General features: G+C 42.3%; 1 protein-coding gene across 4 annotated transcripts in view; it reads left to right on the forward strand.

Moving 5' to 3' along the window:
* Positions 1 to 6,519: 6,519 nt before the first annotated feature.
* Positions 6,520 to 24,773, forward strand: part of SPSB4 (splA/ryanodine receptor domain and SOCS box containing 4) — a 97,636-nt gene continuing 79,382 nt past the window's right edge. For 3 of the 4 annotated variants that reach the window (XR_010884973.1, XM_067301472.1, XM_067301474.1), the window contains exon 1: positions 6,520 to 6,686. The gene's annotated coding sequence lies outside the window, so the exon portion shown is untranslated. Of the gene's footprint in view, positions 6,687 to 8,695; positions 8,915 to 24,773 lie in introns of those variants that run through there. The other variant, XM_067301473.1, reaches the window with a different exon arrangement.

A 24,773-nucleotide genomic window follows, 5' to 3' on the forward strand; every position in this document is an offset into this window, starting at 1 on the left:
TGTAGGCAGGGTATGAAATAATCCTTGATCTTTGATACAGTGTCATAGTTTCCAAACATTTTGGAAAATACAGAATGTCTCTTGAAGAAGCAAGACAGATGCAGGGTTAAGTTCTGCTTTTTCGAGGAGAAAGGTTTTTGTATTTACCTTCTTATTTGATATTTCTGTTTTGAAATCTTGTGGAAATTATCCACTATCTAGATTGGGAAAGCAATTTTGATACAAAAAGTAGTCTACATCTGTCAAAATTATTGGGTACTATATATGAGAGGTCCAGAAATATATCGTGTGCAAATCTGGGTGACATACCTACCTGTATTAGCTACTCATGACAGGATTTGAAAGAACAGCTAAATAACAGAGAGGCTTAATACAAGGATGCACTTCCGATCTGAATTGTAAGGTGTCTGTATGTGCTATGGTTTTGCACACAGTGTGCCTGTGATCCAAAGCATAGATCTTCTGGTTTTCTACAAGTAATTATTTTGGGATGTTGTATTCACATTAAAAGAAAAAGATGAGAAAGAGAGATCATAATAGTGACTTCTTGCTAATTCTAACCTCAAAGCTTTTCCCATCGGAGACACCATAAAGATGTAATTTTTCTTTTGACTGGTTCAGTGGACAAGGACCAATATTATCAAAAGCGTTAATAGTGCCCAATCTGAGTTTCCTTCACATAAGTAGTGGCTGGTGTAATGGGGTGAATACACAGTGACCTAATAATCTGGGGGCTGGAATAGTCATGACTGAGTCTAACTCGAGCTAAGAGGATACTGATGTGTTGAGAAGGCTCAAATGATCTAGTGAGGACCCACTTGCTCCCCAAACAATGCGAGACAGTCATTTCGCAAAACAAGCACATTATGTACTGCAGCATCAGCAGTGTTGTATACTAACTTGGTTTTAGATGTTCCTGTGACAGCTATCATCCTTGACCCTATATCCATCTCTTCCTACTGAAAATATTGTGTTTTATTTCTCTTCTGAAATGGGCCTTTTTATAGTTGCATTTGATTGCTATAATGTACTCTGGACAGTGCTATGTAGTAATACCACTTGAAAATTAAAGCTAATGCAAAATATGATTACATGGATTATTAGATTTCAAAGCCAAGACCGCAATACCAGAGTTTTGCAATGTGAGCTAGCTGCCAGTCAGTTTCTGATGGGGTTTGTGGCGTTGTAATGACTTCAAAGGGTTTACTGTAGTTTCAAAGCAGGTTCTAAGAAAACACCTCTTCATAGTGGATTGCAGCAGTCAGTGGAGGTATGGGTTTTCTGGACTTCCCAAAAGGAAGTGCCTCCTCAGAGATCATTTTTGGACAGTGGTTTCTGTGTTGGAATTTAACTACTAATTTGGCCATTAGGTCTTGCAGAACCCAAAATAAGCAAGCAGAATGGATTCTGGATTGTTTTTGGTATTATTAAAACTACTGCCATTGTTTATCGATAGATTCCAGTATGTTTTCTGAGTATTACTTGTTTACAGCTGACACGGTACAAGTAGTTATTACCGTATTTAAGAAAATCTTCCCAAAAACCTTGGACTGTTCTGCTTCTGTGTTGATGGAAAGTCAAGGTGCCTATGTCCAACTAAATCTGGCATGAAGAAAAGACTTGAATACCAGCTCCACAGAGAAAAGAGCTTCCTTTAGACAGCTGAAACCGACACAGTCCTTGAGACTGATGAACACGTGAACAAAATGCAAGGGGAGCTGAGCTGCTTTCCTCTTACCTGTGAGTATTGTGCACATATAGTCTGAGAGTAGTTTTCTTCTTATCTGATGTGTTTAGAGGAGAGACTTGACTATGTTACAAGATATGAAGTATGTAGTAAACTTTGGAAACACATTTGATTGTATGGTTATCTCTGCTTTTGGATAGACTGACCTCTGACATTTTAAAATAAGCTATTTCTGAGATGTTAAGTATTTCTGAATGTCATCTTTATTTCTCAAACAGGGCATGCAGAATCTTTATACTCTTTTGAGAATCTTTGAACTAGTGAAACATTTATGCAAGTGCCAATTTCCTAATCTTGGAGGATTTTCATCATTGTGATTGTAGCTGACATTGAATTCAGGGATCTAGTCTAAGAAGGCAAACTGTAACTTCTGCCCAGTGACCTAGGGGAGCTGAAGATCTTGGTGTTAGTAGTAATTTCTCTGTTCATTAAGAGATGCACATATGCTAGCTGCCAGGTTAGTAGTTTTGGTAGACTCTGAGTACCAATGGTAAGGTTCAAATTCACTGTTACAAGTAACATTGCCAGGGTGGAGTGAAGAACATTCATGTTGAGATGCTCACATGGCTGCTGTCTCCAGATCACACTTGGAATGATTAGAGGAAGGTGTACACTTCTGTATTTATCTGGATCCTTTGATACAAATGTGGTGTTACAGTTCAGCATTCATGGAAGCAGAACATTGGTACTGGAATACTTTACAGATTTAAACATCTTATGTAGGAATTCTGTGAACTTTAGATAGCTTCAACCAAGGTCTTGCCTTTTCATGTGGATATCTAAAATCCATGACGACACAGATTTTCATTATAATTCTCAATTTTGGTTTCTCTATAAGTGTGATGATGGTAGTACTGCTGTACCTAAGAGGGCTGTTAGAAATGATATGGGTTATATAAGAACCTTAAATGGAAAATATGCTGCAACAAAACATAGTTCTTACAATCCTTAAATCTCAAATTGTATGTTTGTTCTGTCCTGTGGACTTAGGGATGGGCTAATGCACAGTGTAGTCCATGACTTATATTTTTCTGCAAAAGAAAGCCTGTCGCTCACCTACGTAAAAATCCCATACTGCCTTCTAACAAATGATATCAAGCTCTCCTGAAAAGTACCTGACTTGTCCACCTGCTAGGACAACCAATATGGTTACAAAGCATTATGGGATGTGATGGAGGACTTGGGTCCCATGGCATGCATGAGCATGGCTCTGTCTACACTGTTCATTCTACTGGGGAGGTTGTCTGTGTGTCCTCACTCAACTCTCCCCTCTGCCCTGCTCTGGAGCTTGCCCCAAACCCACGCCTGCATTCAGGCCTGCATCCAAACGGGAAGGATTACAGCGAGGATATAGAAACAGCATCTAAATGGCCCTTTGCTGTGAGCTCATTGTGCCTGTGCCCGAGACAGCAAGATGTGAGGTAGCTCTGACCTGAAAGCTGCAGGGCCAGGCAGCCGGTATGGTCAGCAGAGCTGCTTAAGCCTGTTTCTAAAGAACAGAGTAGACATTCCCACCCTGAGTATAGCAACGCACAGAAGTAAAGTGCAGAAAAGAGTAGCACATTGATTCGTTATTTAGATCTTAGAGTCAGGACTCAGGACTTGATATGTGTGTGTGTCAGGAAGTTTCCTAGCTATTTTTGAGTGGAGCTGAGAGTGGATCAGGGTTCACCATGCTGTAAACATGGAACTTTACTATGAAGATGAGCACCTATGGGAAGAATGAAGTTGATAAATCTACTCTTTTCAGTTTGTTTCACAAATCAAAAGGCCAAGATACAACTTCAAACTACGATTCTCATGAGTGATATAAGTAGGAAGCAAGCTATTGCTTTCTCTCATCTAGATCAACCTTCTTTTTCCTCATCCTCTTTTCTTAACTGCAGATTTCTTGCACTTACTCTTTCATGGGAGGCAGTAGCATTTCAGTTTTACCCTGAAATGTCTGCCCAGCAATTCCAAGCAAATAAAGATGCAAAAGATTTCTCACCCACTTACCTAACAGTGGTGTTTCTCAGTAAGGTTGAGAAATGTATATTGTTCTTAGCTTACCTTTCTGAATGTGATTTTTATTTCATGAGGTAAATCAGACAAGTGGAAGATTTGGGGAAGCTGAATAATTCAGAAAGTCTATGTGACTTAAAGACTGTAGTGTTTGCTGTGTTCTGCCTTTTCTGTTGTGCAGCTCCAGCAACTGTATCAAATGGTTGTTTTTGTTGGTGTATGCATCAGTTTATCTTGAAGGTTCATTATGTTGTTATACAAGCCTAAACCACTTCCTCACCTCCCCAGTTACTGTATAAGACCAACTAAAAAGAACCTGTCGTATCTATACCATGTTTTAGGTCTTTTAAAATTGTGTTAATATTTTAAAACCTGATTGTTCCCTGTTCTTTCAATGAGACATGTGGAGAGGTGTATACATTCTCATCCATATACCAATAGCATGTGCTAGCCCTCATTAATCAAAGTGACACCTTCTACACCCTCAAGTGTTCTCCCATTTGCACATGAAGTGTGTTCCCAAAACTCTGTGCTGCCTGATTGATCTCTGCATTGTTCGATTTTCAGACTGAGGTGTCCAAGGCTAGCTGAAAAGATACAAAAGTTGACTTCTAATGTGATTTCTTTAATCTTCTTTTGTAGAATTAGTATTACAAGCCATCTAAGAAGTCCTTCCAAGTTCTGTTCTTTTTGTATCAAGCTTGGCACAGACATGAAGTGCCACATCCCATCTTACACTGAAAAACATACTCCTTAGCGCTAAAAAAAGTGTTTCGAGACCCTGCTGCACTGTGAAAGAGTATAAGATAAGTAAGTCTGTTAAAAAACGAGGAAAAAAACCAAAGCATTTGTCGGGGCCCCTTGTTTCTGTGTTTAAGCATTGCCCATCCTAGGACTTCTCTCAAAAATGAGAGCCTTGGCATGTGTATTATACAGTACTTGAATCCAAGAAAACATTAGGACTAAATTCAGTAACTAGTCCATTAATAAAGACCACAGACTGCTCATTTCAAGATTTCCACGTGTATATATATAAACCAGACAAAGACTGTCTGGGGAAACATGAAGCAGCAGAAAGACTTTTCTAGGCTTAAAGATGTTCGGTGCATATAGAAAACTCCCACACATCCATTTGTATTCTGTTTCCTGTATTTCTACTAGTTATCCCAGAAGCTGGGAGAACAGGGATGTGTATTCAGGGCCTGGAGGGGGATCTGAAGTTTAATACTGTTTTCCAAAATATTGTAGTAGGAGTTCTGGCGTGTGCGATGCTGGCTGTACCAGCGGGTACCCACAGAAGGCACCGTCATTATCTTATACTCTTTCCACCCACACCGGTTGTGTGAAACACATGATCATTTTTCCTACCGCTTGTACTAAGGACATCTTGACTGAAGACTGTCAAAGAAATTTTAGCTCTAAGAAATGGGAGAATCCCCTCTCTCTAATCTTTACGGTTTAAACAGGAGTATTTATCTCGTCTGGTTTAACTCTTTGAACTTGCTAAAAGTCTCTCTGAAGGTATCAGTAAAATAAATAAAAAGAATGTAGGAGTAAATATCACCATGAAAGAGTTTAAAAAAATGGTTTTTTTCTTGCCCTCTCTATCCCCAAAAGTATGAAGTATAGGTAGAACAGCAGAACTTGAGGAAAAATACTAATGGGAAAAACGGTGAGTTTTCCAGCTCTATACATTTTTATTATCTTATCCTACAAGAGACATTCTTTATGTTAACTTTAAAGAGGGCATTAAAGTCTGTGTGAGAGGTTAATCTTCATTGGTTCCATCTCTGTAATAAATCTAGTTTTGAGGCGGGAAACGCATAGAGAGTGAGAGAAGCAGCAGTATCTGATGTAAAACGTCTCAAGCACTGAGCCAAGCACTGTGTGTGATAGCGGGAAAATGCAACATCTGTGTACAACTATGATGATGTTCCTGGTGATGGGGGATTTAGAACCAGAGCTTATTCGGATGAGAAAACACTGAATTTCAGGTTGATATTTAGTGATATTAAGGAGAGAGCAGCTAGCAGAGCTTGGCTCTTGCCAGTGTTTTGGTGAGAAAAGTTCTGCCGCGCCGCCGCATGTATCGCAGCAGCGTCGAAGCTCGCGGCGCTGGCGACCAAAGGCGCGAGGAGAACTTGAGCGCCGCGCACGGCCTGGAGCCGCGGAGTAACGCGGAGAGCCGCGGGCACGCGGTGCGCGCACATGCCCGGTGCCCCGGGCAGCCGCCGGGGCCGGGGCCGGGGCCTCCGCGGAGGGCCGGGCCGCCGCCGAACGCAGCAGGAGCCGCGGCCCCCAGCGCCGCGCAGCTGCCCGGCGGCGGCGCGCAGCGGGGCAGAGCGGCTGCTGCCGCCGCGGGCTCGGCGCTCGGCGCTCGGGGCCGCCGCCGGGCTCGCACGCGGGGGCGCGCAGCCCGCGGCCCGGCGCGGGGGAAGGGGCGTCGCCATCTGTTGTTAATTCCCCGGTCATTGGATTAGTAACCCTCGGCGATGAGCTCAGCGGCGTCGGCTTTCGCGGGGGGGCTCGGCGCTCGCCGCCGCGCGTCCCAGCTGCGCCGGCCCTCGCGCGAGGAGGAGGAGGCGGCGGGCGGCGGCCCGGGCGGCGCCGCGCTCCGCCACGCTCCGCGCTAGGCGCCGCCGCGCAGCGCCGCCCCGGCCCCGGCCCCCGCCCCGGCCCCGGCCAGCCCCCCCCAGCCCCGGCCCCGGCTCCGGCTCCGGCCCCGGCGCCTCCCCCGCGCCGCGGCTCCGGTGCCGCCTCCCGGGGCAGCGGCCGCCTCTCGCGGCTCCGCGGCCGCGCGGTCCCCGGCGCGGCGCTCCCGCCCGGCACCGCTACTTTTATCGCCGAGTTTGTTTACTCGCGGGTCGCGTCTTTCCCCCGGATCCTCTCGCTCGGCGCGTACCGGCTCGGCACATTTGCTGCGGTGTTTTTTATGGTAAGTTTGCGACGGGTGCGTTCTTCTGTGCACGGCGGTTGTGTGTTTTGTTGCACAAAAAGTGTGGGGAGATGAAGCTTTTTTTTAAACAGAGCTGTTTTGGAAGCTAGCATTGAAGGAAATACACTTCTGAAATGTTCTGTTTTTCTCTTTTTAAAGAAATCTTTTAAAATAGAAATTACTCTCCTGAGCTGCAAAAGAGAAGTACTTTTAGATGTTAAATAGGTGAAGACTCATGCCTTTTGTAAACTGAGTTTATTTGACTTCGTGCTGGTGAAAGCAACCCCCCCCCCCCCCCCCCCCGCCTACTGAGTGCCATAAGCTAATATTTTAGAGTGTTTAGCTGATGCTTTTTCGGGCAGCAAAAAGAGACCTCAGTTCAACTGTTTAGACAGATCTGAAACGCTAAACTATCTTCTTGGCAAGGGTAAGAAAGAGGGAGGCTGAGCCTTCGTCGGTAGCAAAGCCCCAGTTCGTATGCTAGACTTGAATTTCAACAAAGAAAGGTATTGACTGAATCTGCCCTCTCGTTACTCCTGAAGCCTCCTAGCACGGCTGCGGGCTTTGCTCTCGTTTGTGTGTCGCTATTCCTGCAGCAAGGCTAAAGGCCGGGGCAGCGTGCGCCCCGCTGTCCCTCCGTCCCGTTCGCTGCACAAGGGGCTCTTGGGGTAAGGTCGGCGGAGGAAGCTGATGTGGCGCATTTCATACCGGCAGCAAGTCGTTTTTATTTCTTTATGTTTACACCGCGCAGCGTAGGGTGGTGCGGGGGGAGAGCATCCTAAATATAGCCGTGACCGGCTATTCCTTCAGTCACTACTTTGAGATTGGCTGCAGCCCTTCAGCACTTAAGTCACAACTGATAATTTCAGTACTTTGTTTGCCTTTGGTGACAGAAACGATCCCTGATAAGATGTCCCCACGCTGGGGAAGAGCTGATTCCTGGGGGAAGATAACAGCCCCCAGGGCTGCTGCTGCTCTTGCTTGTGGCTGAAACTTGTGTCTGACTTGCGCAGCGTATTTCAAAGGATGCTACATTTTTAATGTTGTTTCTGTAACTAAAGCAGTCTGTCAGGGACGTGAATATCGAATTGCCGTTAGATTTATTTGGTGCTGCTGACAGAATAATGCCAGATGCTGTATGTTCTCTTAACAACAAACAGAAGTTTTATAACTGGCATTGGTAATGCAAGTGTGTTTTTTAGTAGCTCATATGCCTCGGTGCCTTGCTGCTGCTTTGGGTGACCTTGGACGACCGCGCTGTGCCTCAGTGTCTCTGCCGGGGCTGAAGGCAGGGCTGGTGCTTCCCTACGTCAGAAGGATTATAAAACTTCACGGCTCCGTGCCTTGCTGAGGCCCTCATGTGGGTGTCGCTCTGAAAGTACATAGCGGCACGGTTGTGCTGGGAGAGCCCTGTGCTCGCCGCGACGCCGTGCTCCAGGCCCGGTACCGGCGGGCTCTCCTGACTCGCGTTTGTCTTTGCAAAGGTTCGAGCAGCTCTGTGGCGCCAGGCTCCCCGTTCGGCAAGCTGCGGGGCTCTGTCCTAACAGAGCGATGCCGCGTTCTTGCAAGCAGCCTTGAAAGGGTGGCGTGTTTTCTTTTTGCATAGAAGTACCAGTCAAATATCGTGCTTCTTGAGGGGACCAGAACAGCAGATTTTTTTGGTTTGACCAAATTACAGTCATCTCTGATTTGTGTTTTGTGTGGTGTAGGAATTTGAGTGCCGGACCGTCTCTCCTGCGACTCCACATGCAGCAGCTCATTAACTTGTCAGGCTTCGTTGTTGCTGTGTAAACTTATTGTAATGGATTTTCTGTGTACCGAGAAAAATTGAGCAAGCTAATTTTGTCTCATTTTTCTTCACAATTACTGTTTGCCCCTCTTCTGTGGATGGGTAACTGTGCTCTGCTTCTGGGGAAGGAAAACGCTTTTCACAGTGGAACTGGTGCTGTACAGCAGGACTCCGCGTGATGGTTACTTGAGCTGTTCTTTCATTCAGACAGCCAGCAACTCTTCCTTTGAGGAGCCTGTTTGCCTGCACACTTGAGGCACAGGGACAGCAAATAAAGAAGAAGGCAGCAGAGTGTGGTTTTCTGAGATGTTTGTTGTTTAAAAATACTTGATTAAAATAATTAGCAACATCATGTTAAATACATAGCTGTCCTATCTTGGTAATTCCTCCCAGCTGAGAAAAAGAGGATGAAGGGGTATCTTCACTAGGTTCAAGTTCTGTAAGTCATGCTGTGTTTTAGTTGTCTTTTTCTCTTTAGCCTCCTTGCGTGCTCACTATTGCTGCCCTGACATCCTTTCCTTGCATCTTTTTGCACTATGGCAACGTCACTTGAGGCTTTCAAGGTGCTCCTAGGCACTGTAAATCCCAGCTCGAGCAGTGGTAATGGAGAGCAGTGTTCCTGTTCGCTTCCATCTCCTCCCTCTGTTTGTGAGGATAAATGCACGGTGGTTCTTAATAGAAAGTAAACATAAAGGAAGCTAAAAGTATTTTCATTTTACCAGGTTTTCCAGGATAGTGGTTTGACAAATTTTGCTGGGCTTCAGAAGTCCTGGCTTACAGCCGAAGGAGAGTGGCCGTGGCGGGTGGCGCTGGCTGGTGTGCTGTGGGATGCCGGGCTGAGTTTTGTGGTGCAGGAAACAAGCCTTGACTCATGTCTGCTGGGTTGTGAAAGAGTCCACGCTGGCAAAACTCTGTTTAGATTGACACAGCTAATTTAGTTTAGACTCGCTGAGCTATGTTAATAAAGTACACAACTTGAGGCTAATGGAAATGTAGGCCACACATGTTGTCGTAGGGTCTTAAAGTATTTATTAAGCCAATATAGATCCACTTTCTGTGATAAAGGCAACGGTTAAGGCTGCCCAATGGAAGATTAACCTTTTTTTTTTTTTTTAGTCCAAACTTACTGTAAGGTTGCGAATATTTGCTTATATTTCTGTAAATTATTGTTGTTAGACTTATTGTTTGAAAATAAACATTTGCTATGGATTGAAACTTTCCAGATCAGCTCCTTTGCCCACACTTATTTTTCATGTGATTGTATACATGCTAGTGGATCTGTGTCATTTCCTGTAACACACGCATCCTTCTGGGATGTCTTAACCTGCCTTTTTTAAATACAATTGAGGCTACTCATAACTCAGCTGATATACTGCTATGCTGTGGGATAAGATGTTAATGCATCATGCATTTCTTGGAAGCTGTACTTATGCCTTCAAACCTTTTTACTTTCTGCAACTTATGCTCATGTTTTGGGGTTTTTTTCTTGTTTGCTTGGGGAAGGTTGGATTTATTGCTTGTTTGTTTTTTGCTTTGGAAAGATGCACATTGATCACTAGTACAGTTGGCTGACCGTATCCTGCAAGTATACTGGGGTGCACCACTCCACCAGGGCTCAATCCAGAATTTACTATTAACCAACAACCAACTGTTGTCATTTATTTTAAGAAAGTTATTTAGTTAAACTGTCAATGCTTGAAGACGTCTGCGTACTTGACATGTGCTCTCTCTAGGGTAAAAGTAGTAGTTGAAATGGTGGGATTGGTGACTGGGAGCTATCCGAATCTCATTTAAGATGATGTCATCATACTAGAGGATGATGTCATCATACTAGAGGATGATGTCAGGGAAAACTCCCTTGTTTTGCTTTGTCCCCTTGTATTGCTCTGCAGCCCATAGTCTTTTAGACTTTATGGTGATTAAATTGTTTTTTTGCAGAGAGCTGACAGCATAATCAGTATTGTCCACTACTCAAGAAAAAAATCCTTGACCTAGAGAGATTTAATTTTAAAGTTAAGCTTAAACCCAGGGTGCTCTGACAGTCTAGGTGGCAGAGTGGAAAAATGCACCCAAGAGGATAGTGGGGAAGCAAGGCTTACATTTAGGGAGCAGTGCTGCGTAACAGAGCAGTGCTTGAGGGGTGCTGTGACTTCAAGCTGAGATCTAAAGTTGGAATTTTATTAGCAATGTTTGATTAAAACCTTACAGCTATCATTTTGGCTACGCTGCCCTATTAAATACTGGGCATGCCCACAGCGGGTGGTGGGTTGAGCTCAAGCACTCTCAGTCAAGGCACCGAAAGACAACTGAAGATCTTGTAATAAAAACAAGGAAAAACAGGGTTTATGCTCAAAAATCTGTAATGCCTGGCATGTTTCTGAAGTGGGATCTTGTACTTCTGTCCTGCCTTTGGCTCCTTTTGGACCTAACAAAGAGTAGCAAAGGATACTGGGCTATTTAAATTCACACGCACGCAATTTGGGGGGCAGGTGTCATTTTTTTAAAGGGGTGTCTTCATCTGTCTCAGAGGCAGATGCAGTGCAGCTCCTAATTTGTGTAACAACTGAAACAAGAAATTTAACATGAGTTTAACATGAGCTGTGTTTTGTCCATGGCAAAAAAGCACATGAGAGTTTATAGCTGATTTCTGCCTATAGTAAGGAATAAAACGCTAGACTAAGCATGGGTGGGATTTATCGCGACTTCTCAGCCCTGACCTAAATCTGTTTATTTTAAAGTCACTTGAACTTAGACCAATGCTGAGCAATATTTTGTACGAATATTTTTGCTTCTCTCTGCTTATTTCCTGGCTCTTTGGGTTGGAGATCATAGACTAATCCTGCTCATACTTGCAGTATGGGTGCACGTGTCAGATGACTGATTTTCTTGTGTTGCACTGTGAAATTTGGGTGACCTGGCAACTTCATCTTGGAGGATTTGCCAGCTGAAGTGACCAGTAAGCTTTGGTGTGCGGCACAAAGTGTGGCAAAGTATGAAATCCATCTTTGAGCTGGTAGCATAGCTAATTCTTTCATACAGCAAACTCTTTAGCGGAGTTTGCTTTCTTCACTTAAATATATGTATTTCCAAAAGCTAGTTCTAATATTGCCTTTCCTGTTTTACCCTGTCACCAAAATCGAGAATGCACTTGTGTGCTTGTTCGACTGGGTCAACTCTTTCAATGTTAATAGCTTCTGAAGAAGATTTTTGCAAAGCGATTTTAAGAGAGAAATAAGATTGCCCACCTCTCTGTCTTGCCAGAAGAACGAGGATTTCATTGCTGCAGAACTGGGTGCATGCCCTGGGATCTGAGCTGGGTCTGAGCTGTGATAGCTCTGCCTCCCAAAACTTCCCTTTCGGGGGGTAGCTGTGGCCCCTTCTAGAGGGAGACTAGAAAGACTGGATCTCTTCTGTCTTTAGTCTTCAATAAAGGGGTATAAGTGAGGAGTGGAGAGAGAACTTGCATTTCATTTTTGTATTGCTTCTCCAGTTTTCCTGCTTGGTACCTGAATACAGCAAAGCTCTGCGTGAGGGGGAAATGTGGGGCTGGTAGCTAGACACGGTTCAAGCTCCTTTTACAACTAGCAGCAGCAACCTCATGTGATTTTCTTTTTTTTTTTTCTTTTTCCTTGTGATTAGATAGCAATATTCATTAGTTTGAGCAATGTCATTACCTTTTTTTTTAATTCAGTAGCCTTTATTAAAAGTGGAGTTTCCTGAATGTTTAAAAATCAGTGTCTTAGTTTAGAATTGCTCTTTCAAGGGATAGTTAATTATCTGAGAGCACTTGCATAGTTTTAGACCTGTGGAAAAAGGTGGGATTTTTCAAAACTGCCAGGAGGTTTAGAGAATCAATTATCATTTAATTTTAGCCACTTCTCCTCTATCTCCTCTTCAATGAATGCAGAAATACATTCCCTCCAGTGGAGGGATGCAATATTAGTGATGGATATTGGACGTCATCATTTAGGAAACTTCTACTGCATAAAGTATTTGCATTGGCTGTATATTTTATACTGAGAATGTGCAGTCCACAGAATTCCTTGCATGGTAACTGTAGGGATGGCAATGATCTAGATGGTGGTTTTTTTCCTCTTTAAAACTATTTTAAAATGTAGTGGAAAGAAAATTAAGAAACATTACTATTAGTTCATCAGTATTTTCTAACTGTATTTAGCTGATGATTTTATGAGAACTTGACTGAAGCTTTGTAAATATGAATAAAGACATATTAAATGAGAGAACTAGTCTAGCCAGACTAGACTAAGCTACAAGACTCATTGAAAGTGTAATTTAATACATTTCATTAGTTTGGTATTTATATTAATCTGCAACTGATTGACAAAGTTACAAACCATGCAGACTGATACAATCTGTAATATGATTCTATTTAAGCTAAACATACGTGATCATCTTAAATTTGACAAAATTGTTTTATTCGTGTGAGCAAATTGCAAGCTGTCATGGCATTTTTGATTAACAAGGAGATCTGGCAATGTTTGTGTACCTGCCATAGAAACAGAGCATCTGAAGGCATGAAATGCTGGCTGTCAGTTTGAGATGTTTCTTCTTTCCTGCTGGGAGTAGTGAAAGAACTGTTAGGAAAGGACAGATGATCTGTGTGCTTAAATTAATGTGCATGTCTCACGTTCTCCAGCAAAATGTGTGCTTTTTGTTATTTTATATTCATTTTTAACCCTGACATAGTGCTCCTTCAGTGAGTCATCCTTCCTAATTCTGAATTTTTTCTTTCCTGAATGAACCTAAAAATGTAATCCATTCAAAAAATTCAAATATTTCTGAATTGAAAGATCCCGTCTTCCAGTGGTTCTTTATGAATCTGTAGAGAGCAGAATTCCCAAAAAGCTGCTGGCTGGCCTGAAAACAGCTTGACCAAGGCAGGCCAGAATTTGCCTTGGGAGAAAGTAGGCTCTTGTTATCATTAAAGACTGAACTATTCCCCCACACTTTGAGTTCATTTCCTAGTTAAAGAAAATATCTTAAAACAGAAACCGCACGAACAGATACACAATCAGTGCCCAGTTTTGTCAGCGACTGCTCTGTTACCTTGCAGGTTAGCGAACGCTGACGGCCCAGCCTGTGCCTGGACTGCGAAGTAATCGGATTGAGCGTGGGATAAGGAGAGTTCTGAATCTACGGCTTTAGTTATTTTATAAGTTATTAACCACATTATAAAAGATTTCTTGGTCTGAGAATTACTTTAAGGGGAGTGTGGACATACGGAATAATCCTGGGCCCTATATTGATGCTTTTTCTTTTTAAACTTTTATCTTCCAAGTTAAATATTTTAAACTGCACTTCCAGAATAAGCTCTGCTATGTTTTTAATCAAACTGTCACATGTTTGACAGCAGAATCATTGTAATTTTTTAAGCAAATGGTTACTTTAAAATGAGTTGAGTTCAAATAGTAATTTGTTCCTACTAGTATTCCTTGCTCTGTAATTACCTATAATTTTGCAGTGCATCTGTAAAAATATTCTTATATTTGACTTCATTTATGAGAATTCTAGGCTTAAATTAGAAATAATCTCAAAAATCAATCCAGTTAATTGGGGATTTAAGAGTTAATATTGAAATCCAGTATTTATGGCATCGTTTAGGTGTTAGGGATTATTTACTTTTCTGGTTGAGAGAGACTCTTAGTTGAGCTAAAAAAAGAAACATTAAAATTAAACTTCCCCATTTGTTTGGTTATCCTCAAAGCTTTTTCCTACTTAGCCTGTAAAAAGATTTACTTTGTAGATATTTTTTCAGACTTCAGCGTGATACATTTGCATGGAGAATTGAGTATCTTTTCACTAAAGTTTATCATCACAGTCTGCCTGGACTTAAATGTAGGAGCTGATTTTGCGGTATCAGAATGGGCTGAACACTTTTCAAGGCAGTTGTAACGCTTTGGGGCTCCAGCTTGCTCACGTGCGCAGGCTTATGGCTTTAGCATTTGCATGGAAAAGAAGTGGTAGCCGGCCCTTTGTGCATATGTTTATCCTGTGGCTGCTCTGATGAATTAAATTCTGTTTTTCATAACTATTCCCTTGGATTCTGTGGGCAAGATGTCTTGTGTATACGGGGTTGGTGTTTTGGGAATGAGCTGTGATATTTTATCGGAGCCTTTCTGAGCTTTGATGGCTTCTTTCCCTTCTCCAGCACAGCAGCTCTGCGTGGAGCTCGGTCGCCCGGGGCTTGCTGTGGGGCCGTGGCCCCCCGGGGCTTGTCGAGGTGCTCGTGTTTGGCCTGCGGTTACGGCATCTTGCTTTCATAAATTGCCATGTGGCTTAAGCCAAAACATTAATTTCCCTTTTGTTGTTGAAAATCATTGTCAAGCGTGTCAGAGATAAGAGAAGTTGTTTGAAGTAACGATTATGACGCATCAAAGTGTAGAAAAGACAACCATTGCTGCCATCCCAACCGCGTTTTGCAGGCGCTGTTGCGTGACAGTGTTATGCCTAGCTTGTATCAGCTCCTAGCATCTTGGTGGAATCCAGCATTGTTGGTCTCTGATGTTGTTAACATCTGGGAAATACTATTGCGATATTCTTGCTTCTGCTGTACTGGTCGTTCACCAAATATTTACATAATCTGTGGTTTTGATGTTGCAAGATAAAAAGGGTGTGTTTTTTCTATCATCTTTCCTATTCAAAAGGAAATAGTGCGTAGAGGCTACTGATTATTTGGTATTACAATCATTTTAAATAAAGAAGTTCCTTGGTACTTTGGGCAGTGCTGGCCTAACTCTTTGGAGAAGTCTAGAAAATCCTGCATGTACGTCATGGATGACCTGTGTAGACTAAAATCTGATGCTGTAAGTGGAAGGACCATCTACCAAAGGTGTGAAAATCTGCTCAGGAAGAACTTGCTATAGCATATATTGTGTCTTACCCTTTAAGGTTTAAATATAACAAGATTTATTAAACAAGTATGAGCATGAGACCTGGAACATATACTGGTCATTCTTAAGGTTTTTTTAAAATGTATATTAATGATATTTGAAGCAAAATATGTAGGTAGAGAGAAGGAAGGGAACAGGGTTTCACCTCTGTGATAACTTTTCATAGCCATGTACCATAAAGTATGGATGTAACAAACTAAACAAGTAGTGAAAATGCATTTCCCAGGCGAGGTGCACGAGTGAAACTACTGGAGTCGCTGCGAGCTGCTTGGCATAATGATCTGCTGCAAGGAGGCAGCAGCGACAGGGCTGCCTGCCTGCCTGCCTTCACCTCGCGCGGCCCTGCCGCCGAGCGGCCATGGCAGGGGGACCCGCACCAGGCTGCTGCCTTGAGCCGACCTCTAGGGATGCAGTGGTCCTTCACATGACACTTTTTTTCACTGAGCCATCGGCAATGTCTATCACTGCCTTGCATTTCCCACCCTTAGACCTCGTAACAAGAACCAACGGTTTACTTGCAGGCCCCTCTTTCTAGCAGTGTTGAATGGTAGTACAAAAGAAGGAGGGGAAAAAAAAAAAAAGGCATCTGTGTCAAGCCATTGCAATTTGACTGGTGGAAGAAAATGCCAAAGGGAAATTCAAGCTGAAATATATCAATGTTCCCGGGCCGCGAGGACGACTGACCTGGCTCTTACTGCTGTACTCCATCCATGCCCTGCTAAGAGAGGGCATTTGAGCAGGAAGTCTGAATGAGTGTAGAAACCAGCTCTTGCCCTTTATTTTTAGGGTTTTTTATTGTTGGTGGTGGGTTTTTCTTTCTTTTGGTAAAATGGCTTGGAACTTGGGGGAGCAAGGCCCGAGGCTGAGAAGAAATGTCACTGGTGGGGGGAGACTATTCCTTTTTTTTCCTGCAGCCGGAGGGTTCTGGGTTGGTTGTCAGTGTAATGTACTACGGTTGTTCCTCCAGTGTGCTGAGGCCCGCTCCTGCCTCTGCAAATGTATGGAGATAATTAATATGGAAGGGGTTTGTTTGTTTGTTTGTTTTTTAAACGTTGAGTGTTGGAGACAGTGGGAAATAATTGCCTGAGTCTGGCATCTAATTTAGCTGTCTAAGTAATGTAGGCAGCATAGTGGTCACTGCAGCAAACAGCTTAGTTCTTCAGATTTTCTTCTGGAGCTCTAGCGACAGTGTAGAAAGCTTAGGCACTTGGTTCATTCGAGCACCCAAACTGTGCATCTGCTTACACCCCTCGTGAAAAATCTGCGCTGGATGCTGCCTTTGGATGTCCTTACACCTAGTCATAATTGACATTTTAATGTAACTTTTATCGTAGAGTTCCCACCTAAGTGGCTTTCACAAGGGATATTCTGCTTGTACTTTTTTGATCTGAATATTTGCATATCGTGCTTCCCCAGTGTTTTGTATTTGTTATTCTAAATGGTAAGAAAGGTAGTATGCTAGAACCAAAGCTGAGCTTGACAGTCTATCTTATAAATACAATCATAAAGGAAAATTCTAGCAGTTACTGTATTATAGTGAAGATCTGTGAGCTGATGAGCTTCCTAGTAGAATGCAGGTCTTGCGTTTAGGTCTTTTATGGTACAAGAAAAAATTTGTAAGTAATAATTAGTTTTTGAAATAAAGAGGATTATCTTTTGTTTTAATAACTCTGCCTTAATAGCTGGGGGAGAAAATTGTTGTTTTGTAAGAATTTTAACTCTATTCACAGTGTCTTTTGTAGATACAAAATTCAATTAAAATGTCATTTATGTGACTGATACTTAGAACTTGTCATTTTTGTAGGTTCTTATCTGTTCCTCACCACATACTAATCAATTGCCTTTTTAAAGAGAGGATGCTTCTGTCATGTTTGTCTTACCAACCCAAAATTTGGTAAAAAATTGTTTGTGAAGAAAGGATATTACTTTTTATTGGTCATTTTTAATTTGTAACTCTAATATTCAGCTACACTTCCATTGCTAACGCAAAGCATTATATAGTTGCTTCGTGTCCAGTACATTAATAGTTTGTAAATAAATAGCTTGTAAATAGTTTGTAAATAAATAACAAAAGTACATTTAAATTTCATGTCTGTGTACTAAACAGAACTAACGGATGGTAATCAGCATGATGGCTGATGCTAGATGGTACTGTGCCAGAATGGGAACTTCCACCCAGCAAAAAGTAACAAGATCAGGAATGGCAAGAGAATGGTTGGAGAATGCATTCTTCTCCAGATGCTTTCTTGATTCCTTCAATTAACTTGATTAAGCAGCTTAGCTTAAATGAGCAGAATGTGTGATTTGGAAGTTCTCCCACAGTATTTTCCCACAGCCTTAGGAATTAATTCCTTTAATATTTTGTCCATGTAAAGCAGGCAGTCTTGGTTGTTCTTGTGTCTTGCACAGGCAAGAGATGGTATATGCAAGAGATGGTATATGCTTAGTATGAGAGGCACGCAGAGAGAGATTTTTCTTTTTCCTCTGCAATTGGATCTAGGCAGAAGTTATAAATCATAGTGATTTCTGTACAGTGCAATTCAGTGGAGACGGACTACCTTATTTTATTTATTGATATTGAAAGTTCCCACTGCTTACATCATTGTAAGTTCTCCCTCAACAGAGAAGAGCATGCTGGTTTTTCTCTTTGCCTTTTACTCTGCTTCTCAGATCTTGTAGCACCTGGTGAGCTGTGAATGCCACCCGCTGGTACCTGAGCCAGGTAGCTCGTGTACCTATGACAGACTCTAGTCAAAGCAGCGACTCAGAAGGTTTTGTACATGAGATTCTTTCACCAAGAAAGCTGTTTGTACTGTGTTCCAGTTACAGCATTTGAAGGCCCATTTTCTCATTGCTCTTGGGTGGCTGCGGTTGTGGCACAGTTCACCAAGCACTTTTCCTCCTACCTTTGCTAATGAAGCAGCTGCTCTTCTATTCTTCCTATCCTTGTATTAAGGCAGTGGTTCCCAAACAAGGTAATCGCTCTCAGGGACCACTTTGGAATATAACCAAATTTCCTGGTTGTCCCAAGGTCCTTACAAAGTAACCTGGTACATCACCTTTCCTACCCAAAGGGTTTATCTTCGCAGCGGGCAGGTTTGGGAAGTTAGATGGTAGCACAGGGTTCCTGTAGGTCCCTCTCTACTTTCCTCACGGGTGTCTTCTCCCTTTCTAATGAGGACATGCTGGAGTAACCCCTCTTTGTCAGAGCACAGCAAAGCAGCCTGAGGTAGATCCAGCTTCTCTGTAACCCACAGTAGGCCCTGGTAGGACTAGGAAATCCTTAGTACCTTTTAGTAACCACTGCAGTGCAGACCTAGGATTAATTTCTGGGTATTGTGGTAGTCTGGAGCTCAAAATGGCTGTTCTCTCATGTTTTCAGTTGCTAGCACAACAAATTTTTGATTTGCAGATTATAGGTTGTTCCATCTGATGCTGGCTTGCCTATCCAGCAGGACTGTGCCCTCAATTCTACAGGGCCACAGATTATTTTGAACAGTTTTCTGAATAAATGCAAGTATTTTTGCAATATTAGAAGTTATGATGTCTCACATAGGTTGTCACTGAATTCATGCGGTAACTTCCAAAATTGAGATCTGTGTTTATAAGTCTGTTTTAAATTTTTTTCTCTCATAAGAATTTCAGAGAAGACCTTGGTGCTAGTACTGCTAGTACTGCCTTTTTTTTCCCTCCTTCCCTTGATTATACTGTGCTAATCAAAAGGCATGACATATTGTTTTGATAATTACTGATGAGCCTGTAGATTGGGATTGAACTGTTACTTGGTGAAAGGAGGTGGCTGAGCGTGCTTCTGTGATCACTCGCATTCCAGCAACGCCAGGTCGGCTGCGCTATTCCTAAAAGCCTGTGCTCTGGAGTCAGAGGTAAACTTCTTGTAACGATGCTCAAGCATAGGAAGAAATTCAGAATATTGTCTGTGTTCTTCATATGTGCTTCAGTTTCTTCCCCTTTCTCTATGCAGATTATGAGGGGAACAAATGGTTTTGGGGGTGTATGACATGAATTTCTTCCTCTTCTTTCTCCCCTCTAACTTTAGGCAAGATTCATTTTATATTCATTGAAAAACGGGCATTTGCAGGTCTTAATTTTATCCCAGTGATGAGCTCATCTACACTGCAGAGTCTAAATTTAGTCAGGTGAATCCCACCTGTGGGATCTGGTTAATATTTGCAGCTGATTTTATAATTTGGAAACAAGCGTCCTTTCAGGAATTGAATTGGGCCATTGCCTGTGGAGAAAATAAAGGCAATGTCCACTGGAGATTAATTGTAATGATGAGGCCTCTGGAGCGAGATCAAGAGAGTCAAGCGGAAGGGAACTCTGAAGGTGAGGGAAGAGTCAAAGCTTTAATACCTAAGGAGAAGAGGAAGAAAAACCCTAAAGACAAACAAATGAGGTCGTCTTTCCTTCTGTTATGGGACTGTTTGGTTTCCTTTCTTTTAGTTTTTCAGTTTGATTTAGAATCTTGTGTCTGGATAACTAGTGAAAGCTGGTTAGCTTTTGTAAAACGATCTTGCCTAATTAAAATTGTCTTTTTGGATATTTAAGCTTTTTATGAACAGTTCTGACCTAATATCCAAGGAGATTGATGTCCATCAGTAAGGCTGCATGATAAGCAAGGCACACGTGGCTTCCCAGAGCCCTCAGGAGAGGGGCTTCCCAGCATTTAAAAAGCTGACAATGTTGTGTGCAGTGAAAGGAGGAGGGGAAAGGATGGAGGGAGGGACAGGGAGACTGTAGAAAAGACCGGGGTTGTAACAGAAAGTCCTTTGCTGAGGAAGATATGCAGGGTAACTGAAAACACCTATTTTCCCCCCATCCTCTCGTTGTGGGGGAAGATACCTGTTCATGAGAGAGATTTTTCAGGTAATTAGAAGTATTCATAAAATTCTGGATTTTAACACTCCATTTAACATCCATACCATGTAAATTATTTTTCTTCAAACTTGTCTCTTTTCTGTTCTTAATCTGTTTCCACTGTAAACTGTAACAGATTGAGAGTTAATACCAAATACGAAGATACCCAACTGGTCTTGATCCCATGATTCCAGTAGTAATGTGAGCATCTGCCCAACAACTGGGAAAAGTATATGTCAGTTTTCAAGAATGCTTGAAAACGGAACCCCTTGGAGTTCCACTATCTAAATAGATACTTTTTTTTTCTTTTTAACCTGCATATAGATTGTATTCTGTGTTGAGACTCCTCTATGCACAGAGCAGATTTATTTGTATTCATACCTCTATTAAGCATTCTGGGGTGGTATGGTTTTATGTGTGTGTGTTGTTATTATTTTTTTTTAAGTCCTTTCCCATGGTCAAAAATATCTGGAATTGTTGGTGCTTGTAACATGAAATCCTTTTAGGATGTACACTATTAGGTCAGTAGTACAAGAGATGTAAATGCTCCTTACAGTAACAGCTGCTTTCACCATGTCTTTTCCTAGTTGGAGGCCCTTTGATTTTAACACTGGGAACAGAGTCTGGGTAATAGGGATAAATCTTCTCTCTGTAAAATGGTAGTTGTTTGAAAAGACCCTTCCCCTTACTCTAGCTCTAGCAAAATGAAAGATCCAGAAAGAAAGTAACGTTCCGCTTAGCCTTTACCACTAAAAGATCTAGTCTGGATTCTCCAACCCTCTGGTGCCATCAGGAGCCCCACAGTCTTGTTGTGGGGGACAAACTGGCTGTAAATCTTTAACTCATTAAATTCCTGTGGCCTTTCCCAGCCTTTCCTGCATTATTAAATGCTCCATTTCCTAAATTAATAGCAAATACAAATGAGAATACTACTCTTTAAAATATAAAACCTTTTCTGTGTATAAGAAAAAAATTTAGTTGCTTAGAGCTCAGGCTGCTTGTTCCAGGCTCTTACTTTCTCCTTTGTTCCCATTTGGCTCTGTAGTTGTTCTCTACTGACAGATGGACTTCGTCTTTCTGTCTCAAACACACACCTCTGCTGAAGTTCACTGCTGTTGCTTAAAAATGTGTTGGTCTTTTTTGTGAGAACATTTAAGAGGAAGTTGTTTTGCCTTTTTGTTAGAGCTCTAAAGCTCTATGTAACTTGACTTGCCACCTCACCTGGGAAATATGAAACTGCCCACATATCTAAGTTTGTGATGGTACTTCCTTGAGAAATATCAAGTCTGTTTACTTCTCTTCTGTTCTGTAAAACAAGTCATTCCAGAAGCAGCAGCACTAACGAGGCATTGTTTCCTGGATTTGTCTTGTGGCTAATTTGACTTGAAGTCTTTAGGGCGCTTTGCGTGCAGTTACAGCATTTAAATGAGCTTGTTCTCTTCTGGATTCCTTGGTATGTTGTAAGATGTGAGCTCGTGCTCCAACCTAATCCTCAATTTGGTCACTTCTAAGTTGTTCCTGGTCTCCCCAGCTGCCTGCTTTGTAGGAACATAGTTATCTTTGAGCCCACCACCATTCTGCCAGGTTTGGCTGATGATGGCTACTGACTGAAATAGTTAAAGGGGCAAGGTTGAGAGGGCTGCAGATGGTGTGATTGTGTAAGGCTATTTTCCTATTAAACAAAAGAATATGCTTTTGTTCAGAGTCAAACTTGTTCTTGTGTATTCATCTCCTGCGTGTTTGTGCAAGTACAATGGCTGGGTTCCCTCCAAGCCTGCCCTCCCCCTTTCCTGACGGCCCCGAACCGCGAGCCGGGCCTGAGCCTGGAGCGTGCCTATGGCTCCTGTCCGACAGATTGCCCGCAGTTCGCCCGTGACAGCCTTTTGTAGGCATCGCTGCTGCAGCAGCCGTTCAGCACGCTGCAGGGGGGCGGATGGCTTCAACTGGTGGCTGTTGTGTTGCCCAGAGGCACAATATGTTTTTGTCACCGGAGTTTGGCAGCGCTGTTGGAAGTATTAAAGCTGTTTGGGTCAGATGAGGAACTGTCTCTAATGGGCTGCCTTCAGCTGCTGTGTCAGATGTGTCTGCTTCTGGCCTGCCAACGGTGAGAGCTTCTGACAGGTATTGCTTGTATGCTGTTGCTTCAATTCAGTGGAGAATTAAACAGCACAAGGCTTAAGCAAAACAAAAAGACAAAGTATTCTGGCCATGCCAAGAGCACTGCAAATTTTAAGCCATTAATGAATTTCTTTTTGTAAATGGTGTAAAGGCTAAGAGCTTGATTCATCCAGTGACTGTAAAACAGACAGACAAGCACTGTGAAAGTGGAGCCATCTCTTGTAGAGTCTGGTAAGTCTACAGGAGCCCTGTGATTAACTAAGAAGAGCTGCTGTTGTGGATGTTCCTCCTTATTCCCATCCTCATCATGATACTGTTCCTAGAAAACCAAGTGTAGACTTAGGCTTCCTCATGACTTGCAAAGACTCATCAGGCCTGGAAAATATCAGCACATGTAATACTATGACAGAACCTTGAGCTAACAGGCCAAACTTTCACTAGAACGTGTTGTTATGGTTTTTGCAATTGCAATAAAGTTCTGCTGAAGAATTACATAAAGTTAGAGGAGCTCTTGTTTATCTGATTGTTATTTTCTACTATCTCTGGACCTCCACTCTGTCTATGCAGGGATCATCTCTTGCATGTCCTCTGAGATTTGTATCTGGCTAGACTGAGGAATGATGCTTTCCAGTAGTTGTCTTTCTCCTATGTGAGACTTTTGAACTTGCATTTTGGCTTCATTGTACGTTGTAGCAAAAGAAATAGTTGGAATGTAGTCAACTAGATCAGTGGTCATAGTTGAATGAGTTTTCCATTCTGAAACGGAAGTTTTAGAGGTATTGATCTTCTACAAAGCTGTAGAGGTATTCTACAAGACATAAAATAAATGGTCTAAAACAGTATTAGGCCGGTGAAGAGTAGTCACCAGGGAGGAAGTGAGATCTTGAAACTTAATTATTCTTTGGGCTTAAAATCCCACGTGTTCTGATGATACCTATCAATATTATTTATTTATTTTGGTGAAATATGGCTGAGTAAAAATCTAAAATGGCAAATCATTCTGAAAAATATGAAGTGGAGCTGAAAACATAATTTTCAATTTAGTGTTAAGCCTGTTCATATGCTAATTTGCTCTTTTAACGTAACCCTGACATTTGTGTATTCAAAATGGCTACTTCAGCAAGAAGGGAAAGGAAGATACTTACCATAATAGAGGGGTGGTCGAAGGACGAAAGATGCATTCTTGCTGATTTCTTGCTGAAGGTGAGGAAGTTGTAAGCAGGGACTTTCAGAAGAGGCAAGTTTACTTCCCTGTCATTTCAGAAAGACAGCAAAATGGGGGGAAAAAAATGCAGAAGATTCTGGAATTCAAATAGGTATTTGTCACAGTGTTGTTTAAATTGCAGTGAAAGAATGGGTATTGCCAATGCTGTTATGGAAAAGGATTTTTTTCTGTGCTGCACATGTGTTTTGTTGGGCGGGGACAGAGTAATAGATATCAGCTTCATTTTTCTGAAAAGAAAATGAAGTCATTGCCTATGTCATTTTGGATATGTATAATTATATTCAGATCAGGTGTGCCGTCTCTGAAAAAATCCAGAATTGGAAGAAAAAAAGAAAGTGATGTACATGAGCTTGATGCATGCATTGAAGAAGACAGTGGTCAAGAATAACTTCAAAACCCCCCCAAACAAGCATATTACCCCCAAGACTAAATGTCTCCATAGTGTAATGTAGATGAGAGAAATTTGCTGAACTGATGTGCTGTGCAGTTGCAAAATTGCTAGATATGAGCCACGAGAGGGGAAAAGGGGCATCGTTTCAGATCGGGGATGGACGAACCCAGGGAAACGACCCCTTTGATAGAAGCTCCTGACTATACTGAACTTGGATGTACGGTTCAGCTGTGCCCCGTAGGGCAGCTTGAAGCGGCTGTAGAAGTTCACCCGACAGTCTGGGCTGCTGCTTAAATGGCTGGTCCCGGCTTTCAGATTTTTTTTTCTTTTTTCTTCCTCTCCCTTTCCTTATGCCAGAGCGTATGTTCACATGACTACATGATGTGCCAGATCAAAGGGCTAATCCACCTGAAAATAACCTGGCAAAATAAAATACTAGTTTTTACCCACTTGACTTTGCTGAGCCAGCCTCGTCACAAGGCCCTTTGAATGCAGGTGGCTGCAAGGCAGGAGGGCAGAATGAATGGGTAGGGTGGTAGGAAGCTGTAGCAGCCTGAACATCAGTTAGCTTATGGTAATTGTGGAGTCACGTGCTTATTCCTGTTAAATACCCTGAAAAGAATGCCACTGTTGCCATTCAGTAATTTTCAAAGTAAATGTTGTTGTTTTTAAAGTATGTGCATAGAAAAAGTAGTCATTTTTGTTGTAACTATATGTTACTGTATTTGTTTTTCAAATTACATTGCTGTAGTCTAACTGAGAAGGCATTATGCAA

Source organism: Apteryx mantelli, chromosome 9, assembly GCF_036417845.1.
Source record: "Apteryx mantelli isolate bAptMan1 chromosome 9, bAptMan1.hap1, whole genome shotgun sequence".
In the NCBI taxonomy this organism is placed as follows: domain Eukaryota; kingdom Metazoa; phylum Chordata; class Aves; order Apterygiformes; family Apterygidae; genus Apteryx; species Apteryx mantelli.